Raw genomic sequence first — 17534 nt, forward strand, 5'->3', positions numbered from 1 at the left:
ATTTCAGTTACAGTATTATTAACCAAGCAAACACTTTTTTCTAAGTGCCACTGGTTTTCAACAGATTCATTTTTGAAGCAACAGGGATCATTTTCACATAGGGTCTGTTTTATTTTTGCATAAAAAATTAACATTAAAAGAAGATTAAAATAATAGTATTAACTAGGTGGTAATATCCAGGGTATAAGTTGAGAAATTATTAATTAAAAAAACAAACTCTTTTGATAGAGGTATATTAGTTTTCATTGGTGCAATAATATGTTACCACAAATGTAGTGACTTACACCTTTATTATTTTACAGTGCTTTATATCAGAAATCCAACATAGATTTCACTAAACTAAGATCAAGGTATTTTCAGGGCTACCTTTCTCTCTGGAAATTCTAGAGGAGAAACTATTTCCTTGCCATTCCCAAAATTTTCCTCATTTTTTGGCTTATGGCTTCCTTCACAGAGTTTCAAAGAATAATGCTGCATCTCTCTGAACCATCCTCCATAGCCACATCTTTCTCTGAGTACAGCTGGGAAAGGTTCTTCCCTTTTAGGGATTTAAATTATACTGAGCTCACCAAATGAGGGAGGATAATTAGTGCTTCTCAAGATCTCTAATTCAATTCCAGTAGCAGCATACCTAAAAAGTAGAATAACATCTTTCCATGTTGTAGGGATTGGGAGGTGCATGGCTTTGGGCAGTAGTAGGGAGGGTGAGTATTATTCTGTTTTAGGTTACATATTCTGCTTAGCTTTTCATGTACAGCTATTTGGTTGAAAATGAAAATGTAACTCAAAAACAGAGAAAAGAAGATTAATATTTGTATGCTACAAGTACTTAAAATATTCCTTTTAAAAAGAAATTTTAGGGCCTGGGGCTATAGTTCATTAGTGGAGCACTTGCCTGGCATATGTGAGGCACTGGGTTCGATTCTCAGCACCACATACAAATAACTAAAATAAAGGAATCGTGTTCAATTAAAAAATTTTTTTTTAAAAAAGAAACATTACTCAAAATGTACAAAATCTATTCAGATCTCAGAGGATAAACCTTCAATAGGTTTCACTGGAAAATGCTAATTTATTATGTTTGAAGTGACTTTGTGATGATTCAAAACTTATAACAATAGCTGAACTATCTTGGTAGTAGAAATAGAAATAATGATGGCAACTGTGTCTCATGGTCTTATGTATGTTACATATCTATAAATGCTTCAAATATAAATTAACAATACAATTCTTAATCAGATTGTCAAGGACTCTGAACTAGGACCTTTAATAATGGGCTAGCCCTACTTTGAAAACTGTCAAGATTGACAACCTTCATTAGTAAGACATTTTCCTTTTGTTTGTTATCACTTCACAGCAAAGCAATGCAGATAAAATAAATTCAATAAAATATGTAGCCCAACAATTTTAGCAAATAAATCATTTCCGTGTGAAAAATTACAAATATATTGTATTATTCCAATAGAGAAAAAACAAACAATTTGCATACTTTTCCTAAAACAATCTAGCAATACAATATTGAAAGCAAAAGAAAAGTATGCAGGTGGAAAATCCTGAGAGCACAGTAAAAATACAAAACATTTTAGAGCTCTCTCAGCTATTATGAGATCAAGTAGTAAAACTAAATAAAATGATAATAAATTTAATGTAATTAATTAACATACTGCTATTTCAGGTATACAAGTTGAGTGTCTTTAAGCAGAAAGCAAAACTTTTTTAATATTACTCGTTATCCCTTTACAGAAATTGAACATGTAATAAGCCACAAAGAAAATCAAATACCACAATTTACAAAATACTTATTTGGGAATTATATATATATAATATATATATATGTATATATAATATCTAATTTAAATTTCCAATATTTCTCATTTGAGAAACTAAAAGACTAATTCTCTTTAAATGAAAGAATGTATAAAGTATAAAGTATATTATAAAGAAAAATGATCGTATGTATGCAAATAGTTTCACAGATTTACTATCAGTTTCCTATGAAATGTAAAAAAGGCAAGAATAATCACAAAGATTTCAACAAAATTTACTTAAAAACAGCATTTTCTTCTAGGTATTAAGATGTATTATATAACAAAAATAATTAACATACTACTATGAACTAAGAAAATGACAAGATAGCCAGAACAATAGAACAAACAAAATGAAAAGCTCAGCAACACAACAGCAGATATACAAGTATTTTATAAATAAAAAGCAATGTCACATAAAAGTAGTGATATTATGTTTAATATCATGATTCCTGTTAATAGAAACTGAAGAGTTTTTTTGAGGGGGAGAATAGATTGGCTACAAATTTAAATGAATCTGACAAACAAAAAACCTTTAAAAACATGTGAGAGAATGTTTATATAATTTCACAATCTGATCAATTGTTTTTCAAAAGCAGAGAAATCATATAGGTACACAAGAAATTACTGATAGCTTAATATTTCAAACATGAAGAACTCTTAGAAAGGAATTGCACAAGAAAAACACAGAGAAAAGTCAGAAAATGAAACAAACATACAGGTGTGAAACTTGAAGCCATTTGAATAGTTAAACTATAAATATTCAAGTGTTTTTTAAAAATTATTTATTAAGTATGAGATATTACTTTTTATCCATTCAAAAGATGATGTTTAATAGTTGAGATTTTAAGAAGTAAACTTTAATTTGCTAATAGGCTTAAATCTTAGTTCTACTCTGTTGATTTGATGACATTGATTAAGTTGTATTAATTCTCCATTTATTTGTTTCTCATCTAGAATATTAAGAATATTTTTATGCCACTACTACACAGGTTTGTTGTAAAGGTTAAATAAGCTTGTACCTGTGAAACATTTGGTACAATGCATGACACATGAGATGCACTCATAATTATTAGGTTAAACCTAAATGTTTCTTAGGAGAGGATGTATTATATACAGCAACTTATAGGAGAATCGTATGCAAATTAAAAAATTGTTTTGGCATGGATAAAATTTTCACTATCTTGGCAAGTGACAAATGTTTAGAATAAATATTAACTTTTGTTTTAAACTATGATAGTAACATGGGTCTAGCTTTTCTACAAAGAATATAAAACTAATTAAATGTGTTGGATATCAGTTTTCAGATACTGAGCAACAAAAGAATGAGAATATGATTGCAAAGAGTTATCTAATTAATAGTTATCATTTAATCCTATGATCACTCAGATAGTCCAATGGTCAATTTCCTGACTATATCACAAAAAATTCAACCCAAACAGAGCCAAATTAAGTTTCAAGTAGCTTAACGGTCTGGGTACAAATTGGGTTGGTAGCGATTTGTGCAGACAGAAGAGCATCAGAATTTGTAAGGTTTTCTGTGAGTCCTTAGACAAAAGCTTGGCGAAACCACCTAAAGCTTAATAAAAAGTGATTGTTATTGACTTGGGGACAGACTAGTATAGAGGAAACACAGGCTAACAATGCAAGGAACTTTAATGGTCAATCAAACAAAGAGTCTTGAGACTTGTTAACAGGTTAAAACTCTGAAAAATCTGAAAATCTAGCTTTGACACCAGAAAGTCTATAGGCTATCAGCAAGACAATCTCCTTAGGGACTACTCCACCCTTTCAAACAAAGTCTAAAATTAAATCCTGAAAAGATCTTCAGGGGAGAGAGATTAAGGAGGACAGCTTCCTCCAATTAAGAGACTTGAGAAAATTTAGATTTTCAGTCCCCCCCTAAATAAGCATAAAGCTGAGTCTATCACAAGTTAAAGATAATCAGATGGTTGTAGAAATGAAGCAAAAATACTTCACAGAAATACAATAGAACAAGAATCCCTCCACATGTCATCAATAAAATATTCAGTAGGCTAAGAAAAATATGACCTAGAGTCAGGAAACAAAACTCTATAGTAATATTCAATAGCAATCAACACTGAGATGAATCTGATGTTGGATTTAGCAGGAAAAGTTTTTAAAGAAGCTACTACATGTATGTTTACAAAGGTAAAGGAAAAAAATTCAAATAATTAAAGGAAAATACAGTCTTAGTGAGGGGCGAGATGGAAAATATCAGCAAATACATGTAAACTACAAAACAAGACTTGAAGGAAATTACAGAATTGAGAACTGCAAGAACAGAAAGGAAATCAAATTTATTGAAAGTGCTTAAAACGAGATTAGAGCCAGCACAGTGGTGCACACCCGTCATCCCAGGAGCTCAGGAGACTTGGACAGGAGGATCAGGTGTTCAAAACTAGCCTCAGCAACTTAGCAAGGCCCAAAGCAACCCTGTGGGTAATTCCCTGTAAACTCCCTAGCCCCCCCCCGCCCCCCCTCCCCCCCCCCGCCAAAAAAAGAGAGAGACAGACACAGAGACAGAGTTAGAGTAGTCATTAAACTTTTCAAAAGAAAAGAAATACTCCAATGAGACAAACAGGAAAAGTAGATTGAAAAAAAAAAGGCATTTGGGGTGCAAAAACAGATATTTGAAACAAATGTTTAAGAGTCTCAGCAAGTGAAAGAAAGACATTTTTAAGGGAACAAATGCTGAAAGAGAATGTGTTATCATGAGTGCAATATTGTAAGAAATTTAAAAGATTTTCTTCATAAGGAAGATAAATTAATTCAGAAGGAAAAATTAGATCTACAGAAAGAAAAGAGATATGAGGAATGAGGAATAAAGGGTAAATATGAAAAAAAAATTTAAAAATATAATAATTAAAGTACAATTGATCAAAGTAGAAATGGTATATTGTAAGGTGAGATTTGGGGCATTTAAAAGAATAAAAACAATGTCACAATAAAAAATGCAAAAATGGAGACATGTAAATAGAATAATACTGTTGATAAGTGGAGATATTAAGAATTGGAAAGCATATAGAAACAGTGAGAAAGGTCAGAGAAAAGTGTGAGGGAAGAAAAAAGCTTACTCTTATGTAGATTTCAGAAAGGGAGGGATAGATACAATCTGTCCTATGTGACCTGAAATCATTTTTTAAAGATATAGTTAAGAATGAAAGAAAAAAGTGATATAGTAAAAATAGAAACAAAATAATTGTTTAGCTAAAATACAAAGCAAGAAAAAGTACTACAATCACAAAGAAGATTAAATTAAATGCTGTCTACATAGAAGGAAATAATTTTTATGAGCAGAAAAAAAAACAAAATAGAAAACAAGTAAAATTAGCAAAGCAAAAATTGGCTTTTGAAAACATTAGTAAAGTTGAGAAATATTCTAGCAAGATTAACCAAAGAGCAAACAGAGAATAAAAATTATCTATTCTAGGAATATATAAGAAAATATCATAAAAACACCAGGCACAAAAAAAGTAATGAGGAAATATTACAAATAGTTTTTCACAAAGATTAAAGGGTCAAAATCCTTGGGAAACTCTATCCAAATCTGACTGAAGAAAAAAAATAGGAAATTTAACTAATCCTATATTAATAACACAAAAATCTTCCCATGAATAAATTCTAAGCTAAGCTGACTTCATCAAGAAATTCCATCAAACCAGAAGAAAAGTTTACCCAATTTTTGTTTTTAAATAAAGGATTAGAAAGCCTTCAAAAGTCATTTTATGATTCTACCATATCCTTAATACCAAATTTTGACAAAGTCATTAAAGGAAAAAAAAGTAAATATTACTATCCCTAATGAAAGTGTTCAATAAAATACTAGTCAATGGAGTTTAATAATAGATAGCAAAGAATAATGAATGATAAGCAAATTAGGCTTATTTTATAAAACTCTGTTTAACCTTTAAAAAGCAATAAGTAGTTTAACACATTTACAGAATAAATTTGAAAAAACATGCATTCATTTCAAAAGATGCAGAGAGCTTATTTTAAAAATTGAATATCCATTCGAGGAAATGACTTTCAACACATCAGAAAACTCTGGAAATTTATCAAGCTAAAAATAGAAATATATGAAAACCACAATATTAACATTGCTTAAGTTCTCAAGCTTGTCCCATAAAATTAAGAACAAGACACTACTGTTTGCTCTCACCTTTTCATTAGATATTATACCGTAGGTTTTAAATATTTCAATAAGGAAAAACTGAAATAAAATGATAAATGTTGGAAAGTAGCATTGAATCTGCACCTATTTGTAGGTAAGATGATTGCCTATGTGGAAAAACTTAAGGACTCCATTAAAAATTAAGATTAATAAAAGTAACAAAGTCACAGACTAAAGTCTCAATATACAGGAGTCAGTTGTATTTTATCTAACAAAGTACAATTAGGAAATTAAATTTAAAATTATGAGCCTTGAAGTAATGAAATAAACAGGAAGTAATATACAAGATACAAGTGAACCTTTATACCAAAAAGTAGAAAATATTGCTGAAATAGGTAAAGAAGATATAAATCTTAAATTGTTGTACATTGAATATTCATAGAAATGTGGAAAAATATGAAAAAGACTCATATTTTAAAAATATACATTTTCTGGAAATTGACCAGTAACATGCAAGCAATATTAACTAAATCTCATGATTTTTAAAAATTTCTAAATTACCACTCACTATAATTATAAAATGTATATAGAAATTTAAAAACCCCAAATAATCAGCTATTAGAAGAAATATAGATCAATAGGATAGACTAGAGAATTCAAGAATAGAACAGCAATATGTTGCTAATTAATTTTTTACAATGCAGCAAATTTATATCAATAAAGAAAGAATAGTTTTCTCCACAAATTATGCTGGAAAAACTAGATATTAGCATGGAGAAAAATTTACCTTAATCTCTCCCTCATACCGTATCCAAAAGGCAATTGTTTTGAAGTTAATCACATAAAATAGAAAACACAAGATTTATAAGAAGAACATGTAGGGGAAAATATGTGTAACGTTTCTCAGAGAAAAGAGAATGAATCATAAAAATGATCAAATAGTCATCATCAAATTTTAAATCCTTTTACTCGTCAGTAGACATTATTCAAAAACTGAAAAAAGGAAGTCACAAATTGAAATAGATACATATTAGCATGTCTAATTTACATGCATAATTTAGCAAAACATTTTCTTCTAGAGTATATATGCAAGGTGCCTACCAATTAATAAAATACACAAAAGCAATGCAATAAAACCTGAAAAAATGCTTCACAAAATATAATAATGTCCAATAAGTACAATAAAAATACTCAATCTCATTAGTTATGAGAAAGTTTCAAATTAACAATATAGATTACTAGGATAGATAAAATTTAAAGAATGAAAATTGCCGAGTCTTGTACAATGAAAATATTCTTTGATAAGTGATAAGATAAACTGTTATCATCTATTCCATATACTTATATAATAGAAGGCAACTTAACAAAAAAAGTTTAAACTATTAAAACACACATCAACATAGATTAAATATTAAATTAAATTATTTAATTAAATTGTCATACTAAATGTAGAAAGCGGACATAGAAAAATGTATATTGTATGATTCCTTTTATTTAAGGCAAATTCATATTGTAGTGATAGATATCAATGGTTATTTTGAGTGAAAGGTGGGGGAGGGGAACAAAGTGACAAGAAGGAGTTTCTGGGTTTATGGAAACATTTCCTATTTTGATTGGGATGATGGTACATGAAGGTATACAATTCTCAATAATCATTAAAGTAATTAAAATGGAACACTTTTTGTGATACCTGTGTACATTTTGAATACATATGTTTTGATCCTGTTTTTGTAAGTGTATAAAATTAGATATAGAATTAGTTCAATAAAATACGAATACTGACTATAGTTTACAGAGGTAGTATGGATAATTTTGGTTTTGCTAGTTTTAGGGGAGGGAATTTTTCTAGTTCTCTCCTTTCACTCCATCAGTTAATTTTAGTTAAAATAAGTTACCTATAAATTTAATACAGAATACATTAACATATTTAAAAAGAATTTAGCTAAGTATGGAATTAAAATATAGTTAGTTTCCTTTGTAAACTGTATGACTTGAGGAAAGATTTGTTTAGAAAATTTGGAGTTTCTTTTTTCTTTTCTTTTTTCCTTTCTTTCTTTTAAACCATGGATTAAAACCGAGGGGTGCTTAAACACTGAGCTACTTCCCCAGCCCTTTTTGTTTTGTTTTGTTTTGAGACAGGGTCTCATTAAGTTTCTTAGGCCTTTGCTAAATTGCTGAGGCTGGCTTCAAACTCACGATTCTCCTGCCTCAGCCTCTGGAGCTGCTAGAATTATGGATCTGTGCCACCACACCTGGCTGGAATTTAAAATTTGTGAAAACACCAGTTGGGGTTTTGCTGAATTGGACTGGTAAAATAATATGAAAAAAATATTACATAAACAAATAGCAATGTTTGATGACTGATTGACTTTTGGATATTGAAAATGGAAAGCAATTTTAAATAATTTGTGATTTGTTAGTATGAGTACTATAAGAATGAGAATGTCATATGGACAACAGGAAAAGTAGACTGATTTTATGTCCAGGTGTGTGGGTTCTGATTATAGGCAACCAGACTGAGGGTTATAGTAAAATATAATTGGATTAAATCCAGGGGATCTAGCACTGAGCTACATCCTTGGTTCTTTTTATTGTATTTTATTTTTTATTTTGAGACAGTATCTTCCTTAATTGTCCAGTCTGGCCTCAAAATTCAAATTTCAATCCTCCCACCTCAACCTCCAGAGTAGCTTTGATTACAGACATGCACCACTGTACTCTGCTACATGTACGTTCTTCCTAAAAACTTATTTAAGCAATTTTGAACTAGAGTACAAATAAAACTATGCTCTGATAGCATGAAGTCTAAAATGAGATTAGGAGACATACTAGCTTGCTTATGGTCATTAAATTGTGAATTTGGGTTTATAGTGGTATTCTTTTTCATAATAAACTTTTACAATATAAGATTCATGAGAACAGAACTTTGGGTTATTACCCAGCACATAGAGGGATACTTGGAGTGTAAGCATACCATTACTATGTATTAAGTGAATGAGTACAACTCTAGCGAATAGCTCAAATAACTCACTGAAACACCACACAATTTAAATATTTTAATTATGTTGTTAAAGCAACACTAAATTACATAGATTTTATTACAGTAAAATCTGTAATACACTGGACAATATTATTTGTTGTGGAAGAATAATTGACCTTAAGAAATAAGAGCATGTGGAGAACTTGATGCTACCCTAGTAACCTAACCCTCTGTATTATTCCTGCACTGTCCACTTTCCCCATTTTAACCTAATCCTTAGAGGACTAAGGGAGGATAGAAGTTATAGGGATTAAAGGCTAGATAGCAATCATTTTCCCAGTTGGAAGCAGAGTTAAAGTTGGCTTTCCCGCACCCCCCATTTCTATACAGCATTACTTTTATTCCATATTTTAAAAGTAAATCTGTCTTTACATGTCAGATCAAACATGTGGTGTTTGTGGAAATAAATCTCTAAAAAATTAAATGATTCTTCATAGAACGTGGGAGGGTTTTTAAATCTTCAATTACTCTATTACATCTCTCAATGTCAGATTTCCAGAAGGCATTTGTTCAATTTTCAACATGTACACAGCATCAACACAGTATCAAAGAGTGTCTGTGTCACAGCTGGTATCCCAATGGAGCTATTAATTTCTTTTGAAATCATGTTCCCTTTGTGATATAAGTAGATTATAAATAAATGTATTAGAATAAATGATTTTCATGATTTTAATATTCTCCTTATTTCATAGGGACCATGATCAAACATGTTCTTATTTGATAAACCAGTAAGACAGATGATTTTTAATTCTTTTTAAAGCCAAATCTAAGAAGTATTTTAAAATCATGAACACCCACTTCAGAATTGATACTGCATAAGGTTACTCTAATTTTCATGTGAAGTCCAAGTGTTGTAACAATTATGGCTCATTATGTTGTCAAAGAGAGACCTGTATTCAGTAACTATTTCCAACTCAAGACAGACTGTGTTATTGCCAACAGGCTTTTCAATAACCTGTGACAATCCGGGCTGCAGAGGTTAGAATTTAGCCACGGCACTGTCATCATTTTGTCTCAGTTCCTAAATTATCCAGCTTTTTTGTAGAGATCACAGATAAATCCCTTGTTCTTGCTCATTCTTGAAGAGTTCTTCCTCTCAGTTCTCAGCATAATAAACATGATTTTCTAATGATTATATTCTTCATATTACAGCTTTCATCTAGCCCAGTGTATAAAGGCAGGGAAAAGAGGAAGGGGAAGCCAATCCAAATGGAAGACATTGCTTTTAGCTCAGCTTCTGTAGAGGGAGGAATGTCTTTCATTTAAAGTATTTCACTCGTCTCCTTAGCTGTGTACCCTGTCCTTTTACAGTCATCTTAGTTGCCCTCACCCATGCAGGGTAACTCTGGAGGCTGCTTCTCTTGGAGATCATGGTCAGGCAAACATTAGAGAGCATTTACATCATAATCACCCATTCCTATGTTTCTGATAAAAGCATAATAAACATTCTATTTTAGAAATACAAATAAAGTGGTGAATGATTAACAGTATTTTGGATCAGACATGCAAGTATTTAAATGTAAGATTGCAAATTAAGCTTAAGGTTAAATTACTGTATTTAAAACTGAATTGCTTTTCTTCAATTTGAAAATGAAATGCTGTAAAAGTTTAAGGGAAAGAATTTAAGGGCATGTAAAGAAGTTTAAAAAAACGATCAAAATGTGTTTAATTATTTGGATTACATATAGTGCGTACAAAGGGCACTCAAAGAAGAAAGAAAAGGATGAGTGTTTCCCTTCATTAACACCTGCTGTCTTATACAAATATTTTATGTTTTGGTGTCTAAAGAGGTCTCTTGTGTTGGCTTAATTGAGATGTGATAAAGTGTATAAAAAGATAACTGCAGTCATTCAAATAAAATAAACCACAAAATCACCATCCTTATCATTAGAACTATAATCACATTTGACATATAACAATAATTATGACATTGATGATGTTAATGAAGGAGGAGGATTGGATGGAGAAGTAGCAGCTGCAATGTGAGCATTATTTTATATCTTGATAACATCATCTTTGTTATGCGTTCTTCAGTAAAAATTTAGGAAGAGATACACTTTTCACTGAAATTTATCTTGTGTGAACAGACACTGCCACTGTTATATAAATATATGCATACATATGCACATATATCTAGTATATATACACATATACATATATGGGTTTGTATATATACACATATATAAACACATATATGTATATAAACACATACACTCATAGATGGATGTGTCTAAGCCATCTAAGGCTTAAAAAGAGTGCTCTTTTTAAAAACGAGCAAAATTGAATTTGGAGATGAAAGAGAATAAAGTTTGGTTCATTGAATACTATAGGCACAAATGAAGAATTAGAAAATGTGCATCCTAAATTTTCTGATGGCAATCTGATACTCTAGTCACATAGAATTTGCTTTTTCTTTGCTTCAGGAATTCCCATTGTTGACTATTCTTCAAAATGAGGACCAATGTTGGGGTAATTAAAGTTAATTTACTGGCTCATAAACTTTAGTACATTTGAGGATATGTAAGGTTCTGACTAGGACAATAACCAACTCAGAAATTATTCCAGGCAAAAAGCACTTTGCACAGTTTTAAGCTGCTGTGATAAATAAGATCAATAAAATAACACTCTCATATATATAACTCATTAAAACTACATATATTTTAGCTTCTTGTATGCTTATTTACATTATGTTACACCATAAACATCTAAATATAGTCATACTGTGTTTTTACTTCAAATATGCCAGGAGAACTAAACACTTTGCATAAAAAACCTTCTATCTGTTATCTAACTTTCAATATTCATGATTCCCACTTATGGCATAAGGTTTTGATCTATATTATACATTGTTGTGCTTAGGAGAGATGTCGTTTATCAATCATTCATATTGCACATGAATCATTTCATCATGTTTTGTCTTGGAAAGCCCATATATAAGGAGAAAGGAGAGTCAGGATGCACCCTTGTGCTGAATTCCATTAGATTTGAGAATCCACTATGTGGGGAACAGGGGGACTGGAAACTCAATTTCTTGACGTTTTAACTGTTTACTAGTCCAAGTTACAAAGCAAGGAAGGATACCTATTTACTCTTTAAACTCCACAGACCTGCATTATGTTCTGAAACATATGCATGCTTTTGATAATATGTGGTTGGCAGTTTTGGTGCCTTTCTGTGACATTTTTCTCTGTTTGGCTCAGAAAGATATCATTATCATCATTGCTTGTTCCTACCCTCAATTCCTATCCCCATTCTAGGAAGCTTGATGAAGTAAAAAGATCTCAATCTTGTCTTAACTCTGATTCTTTAAGCATAGTACATATGAGTGAAAGCCCAATGTCTTGCAATGGTGTTTGGTTTATAGAGTTATTTACTTATTTATTTATTTAATTCATTTGCCAGATAATGGAGGAACAACTAGTAGAGATGAGGTCAAATCGAAACATACCATAAAATGTGTGATTTTAGAGCCAGAGACAGCTCCACAGACATGGGTAGATTGTCACTGACGATGGAACTGTCATCCCCATCATGGTTAGGCATATTAAATGGCACAACACTTTAGCAGGGCATGTCAATTCAGTGAAGAATGATAAAGAATGAACTACATGAATGCTAATCTGAAAAGTGTTAGGAAACTGCTTTGCAGCCTGTGATTCTAGTTTGAGAAATGACAATGTCCAGTTTGTTGTCATAACAAGAAGAAAAGAAAAATTATTTTAAAAATTCCAGGTCTTAGGTAATGGTTTCTCACTTTATACTGTTTGTTTTATTATTGAGTAGGAATAAAAAAATAGTAGGATTGAATAATGTAGACATGTAAATTTTATCCAGAATTGGATTAAAACTGTACACTGAGAATATACCTAAGAGACATATCCAGTTTAGAAGTCATGATATCAAGAAAACTGGACTCCAAGATCAGGCTATATAAAAATGAATAGGTGCATGAATGAATACGTTGTAATGCATCACACTGTTATGTATAGTTTTAATGCACCAATAAGAATAATTAAAAATAATAAAACAGATAAAAGGGACTCAGTGATAACACATCAAACATGAAACAAAAAATATAAAAACAAAGTTTATTGTAGAGTTTGAAAACTGTTTCTTTCAGGACAGAAATTAGACATTTTGAAAACTGATTAATGTTGACATTTTTTAATTTGTAAATTCATTTTTTAAGAACTATTTTTCCTAAGAACTTCACATCGTATTATATCCTTGACTGACTTATAGCATTATCTCATTTATATGGGAAAATGTTCAAAGTAGATGCAAAGTCTAAGCTCTAAAAGCATTCAAAGATGGCATTTGAACATAGATTCTATTATGCAAGACGAGTTGGAAAACATCTGTGCTTCTCCCTTACTGGGGGAATGCTACTTCATAGGATCATTGGATCATATAACTATAAAGAATTTGGTGTGACAGCCAAAAATACTTTTTTCATTTGAAGTTATATATTATATTGTTAGTTCTCAGAAAATTGATGTAGTTTACCTTCAACTGTGTATGACTTTTGAGAGGTCACAATTTTTTCCAGCAAAATACCCTTATTATTTTGATTCTACTCATTTTTCTTTTTCTTTCATTTTGTAAGGAAATAGTCAATTAAAAACTGTCATGTTATTTTTTAATTAGCATTTTTGATTCTTAGATTTTGAGCCAACTCTTGGACACATCAAGTGACTTTGACCAAAGTCTTTGGAAAATGTAATGTTTTAAGGACATGTTTAATTGAATCACAGTTTGAAGTGGTAGCAAAGTGAGTTTGCCCTTTGTCATAAGGTACCTAGGAATCCTGATCTATATTCCTGATTGCCATTGATTTTTCTAGATTTCATTATAAAATCAATAACTGTTGCACAGGGTAAAATAGTTTACAAGGGTTGCAACATACTGTGGACTTTTGAAAACATACTGAGCTCGGTGAAGCCACCCAGGCAGCCAATTAGTAGAAAACATCTATTAGGTAAAAACAGGGCAGTCCCATTGACTGTTATTGATTTTCTTAGCCCTGTGAAAAGACAATCAATTAGATAAAGAAGGCTAATGTTACAGCTGCAATTTAATAACCCCTAAAAAAAGAAGGAGGGCTATTGATTCCTGACATGGAATGTTGAGGCTTATTGAAATATACTGAACTTCACCTGTCTTTTAATCAGGATTGCAGAGAAGGAAGAAGCCTGCCTTTCTCGCCTTGTGGTACAGAATCCCAATTATTAAAGAGCTTCGGTGATGCCAGACCTAAGAGATGCAAATGAAACAGAACTTTAGAAGAAACACAAGCCCAGATTGAATACTAAATCGTGGAAGCTATTGACAGAAACTGTCTTGGTGAAGGTTGTTTCTTTTTCTATACAGAGCTCACCAGAGTACCACCTGTCATTTTCAAAAGCAAAGTCAGTTTTGCCAACCAGCCGTGAATGACAAATAAAGCTTTATATGAAACACAAGGGCATATTATGTGCTATTGTGAGTTCTGCTAAGTGCTAATTTATCTGGCTTGTTCTCTTCAGCAAACACAGGCACAGACACATGAAATAATCCATCTAATTATGTAGCTATTTAGGAGAAAAACAAAGCAAGGTGTTTTTGTGTGTTGCAGAAGGTACATGATACAAGAAAGGTTTTCACAAAACCTAATGTTGCTAATGAAAATAAGTGAAATGCTGTAAGCTGTGACAATTTTAGAACAAATAAACTTTTGCTAGTTTTGGATTTAGGGAGTCCCAGCTGCTTTTCATAAATAGATGAGTACTTTCATTCATTTTTTTATAGTCCCTAATTGGAAATGGCTAATAGGCCTTGTTCCTTTCAAATATAAAATCTGGGCTAAAAAACCTCATATAGATATTTTCTTTATGCTTTGCTTTTCTATTGCATGTATTTGATCCTTTCTCCCTCATTATATATATGCCTTTTACCAGCAGACAGCTGCTATTCACAATAATTGCTAGGGCAGTCAATTATACTTTAAATAGACCTACTTGAGGACAAATGGTGGTCTAAATTGTACTAAAGACATACCATACACAAAGACGATGTCATTTCTAGTATCTGAAATATTTTAAATATTCCTGAGCAGTAATACAGTTTATATACCATACTTTAGTATGTCAAAGGATTTCTCCCAAATATTTCCAGAATACAAGTGGACTATTTTGTGAGCCATTACTTAATTACTTAAATTTATATTTTTAAACAAAAGAATAAACATATTCTAATTCCCCTACATGTATTTAAATAACATAAACCTGTATTGTAGGGAGTCTGCTTTGTTGATAGTATTTTCTTTGCTGCTTAAAACCATGTGTATTCAATATGCATTTATGTTTGTAATTATTAACATGAATGTTTAAAACATTGTCTTCTCTAAAGGGTGCATTTTTCCTTAGGAATTATGCATTTATCACACTAAATTTGTTAATTTGGGCAAAGAATTAGATTTTAGAATTTAATATGAAAACAAAAACTGGAAAAAATATTTGGCCTGTAACCATATACAGCATCTTATTTACATATGCAATATTAATATAATAAATAATATTAGGGACACTGTTTGAAGTACAAGATCATGTTGCTGTTTACAATAGTATAACATTGATTTACTGGACTACATATTATTGGTTTACAAGAGAAATAAAGTTCACAAAACATAAAGGGAAATGTTTATAGTTAAATCATAATAATACTATTTTTAGAATATGGCAAATTTTTCATTTAAATCTAAAATACATCTTATTCACTCTTTTCAAACATCATACAAATATGTTGATTATTTTCCTTTTTATTCAGTTTCAAAGTGATATATGTATGTATATATACATCTCTCTCTCTCTCTCTCTCTCTCTCTCTCTCTCTCTCTATATATATATATATATATATATATAGCATTTCTTCTCAAAGCTGTGTGTTAATGTTAAGTATGTAAAAATACATCTTTGCCCTCATCTTTTCTCATATGGATCTAGGATAATATGTCAGATTTTAGGCAATATATATACAATACTGTAGACATAAAAACTTTACTTTAAAGCATATGGCTGTTGTAAAAAGTAAAGCCAACTTCTATTTTTCAAAGCCTTACAAATGGTAAAATAGTTTGTTAATTCATGAGGACAAATAAATTAATTTAAAAATTTTGGTAGAAATTATATAGGACTCTAATAAATAAAACTGACTCCAAAGCCTGGTTTCAAACTCTAACTCCCCTTTTATGTGCATGCAATTTCAGGTTAATTACTTTATATTCTTGATCTCCTTTCAGTTGACTTGTATATAAAATGGGGAAAAAATAATATTATTCTCTGAAGATTTTTTTGCAGATTTAGTAAATAATAAGCCAAAAATATGAGAAGATGAGATTGAAAAGATTTATTTGCTGCTGTTGTAATGGTTATGATTATAGTTGTAGTTTAAATTATAATATTAGTATTCTAAGACCTTTGCAATAAAAACATTTTGAAAATTACAAAAAATAAAAACCCTAAATTCTATTTGAATGTTTTAGATAGGAAAATTTGATTTAATTATAATTATGTAAAAGTGCCATATACAAAATAATGTTTAGACACCAATTATAATTAATTTTATGGACACTTTTTAAAAATTTGAAGAACTCTAAGTTATTGGGTACTTTATTTCTAGTTGTAATTTTGATATAGAGTGTTCTCCAAAAGTTTATGTGTGAGACAATGCAAGAAAGCTTAGAGATGAAGTGATTGGGTTATAAGATCCTTAACTTAATCAGTGTGTTAATCCTCTGATAGAGATTAACTGGACCGTAACTGTAGGCAGGTACTGGAGTAGGTTGGTCCATGGGGAATGCCTTTGGGTATATATTTTGTCCTTATTGACTGAAGTTCTCTCTCTCTACTTCCTGGGGGCCATGTTCCCAGCTGCAGTCCTTTGCCATTCACTTTCTCCATGATGTTCTGCCTCATCTTGTGCCCCAAAGAATGGAACTGGCAATCTATCAACTGAGACCTCTTAAACTGTGACTGTCAAATAAACTTGTCCTCCTTAATATTGTTCTTGTCAAGTCTTGGATCACAGAAGGGAAAAAGCTGACTAAAACACTGGTTCTTACTCAAGGAACATCAAATAAGATGTTTTAAAACAAAAAAAACAATTGGATAAATTTATGCAAATACTTTGGTGTGTATGTGTGTTAGAAGTGTGGAGTGACTAAAATTTGTTTAATCTAAAGGTCATGTACTCTTTGAAATGGAATGGAATTTCTAGATTACTATAGAATCTACCTAGTGGAAATTTCCTGAATTGGATAGCACCAAGAAAACTTCTTAATTGTGATTTCACTATAGGATAATCTGTGCTCTGGACAAAGCTATTAATGTTTATCCACTTCACCATATGCTATTGCTCAATTACACAAAATATAAAGCATAGAGTTCCAGATAAATAAATAAGGTCTCTTACAATGGCAAGCATATGAAATTTAAACACATTATCTATTTGTAAATAGTACCTTCTTCAGTCCTGCTATTTTCTAAAATTAATTTTTTTTATTTATAGATAACAGTGG

This window comes from Urocitellus parryii, chromosome 1 (assembly GCF_045843805.1).
Source record: "Urocitellus parryii isolate mUroPar1 chromosome 1, mUroPar1.hap1, whole genome shotgun sequence".
NCBI classification, from domain to species: domain Eukaryota; kingdom Metazoa; phylum Chordata; class Mammalia; order Rodentia; family Sciuridae; genus Urocitellus; species Urocitellus parryii.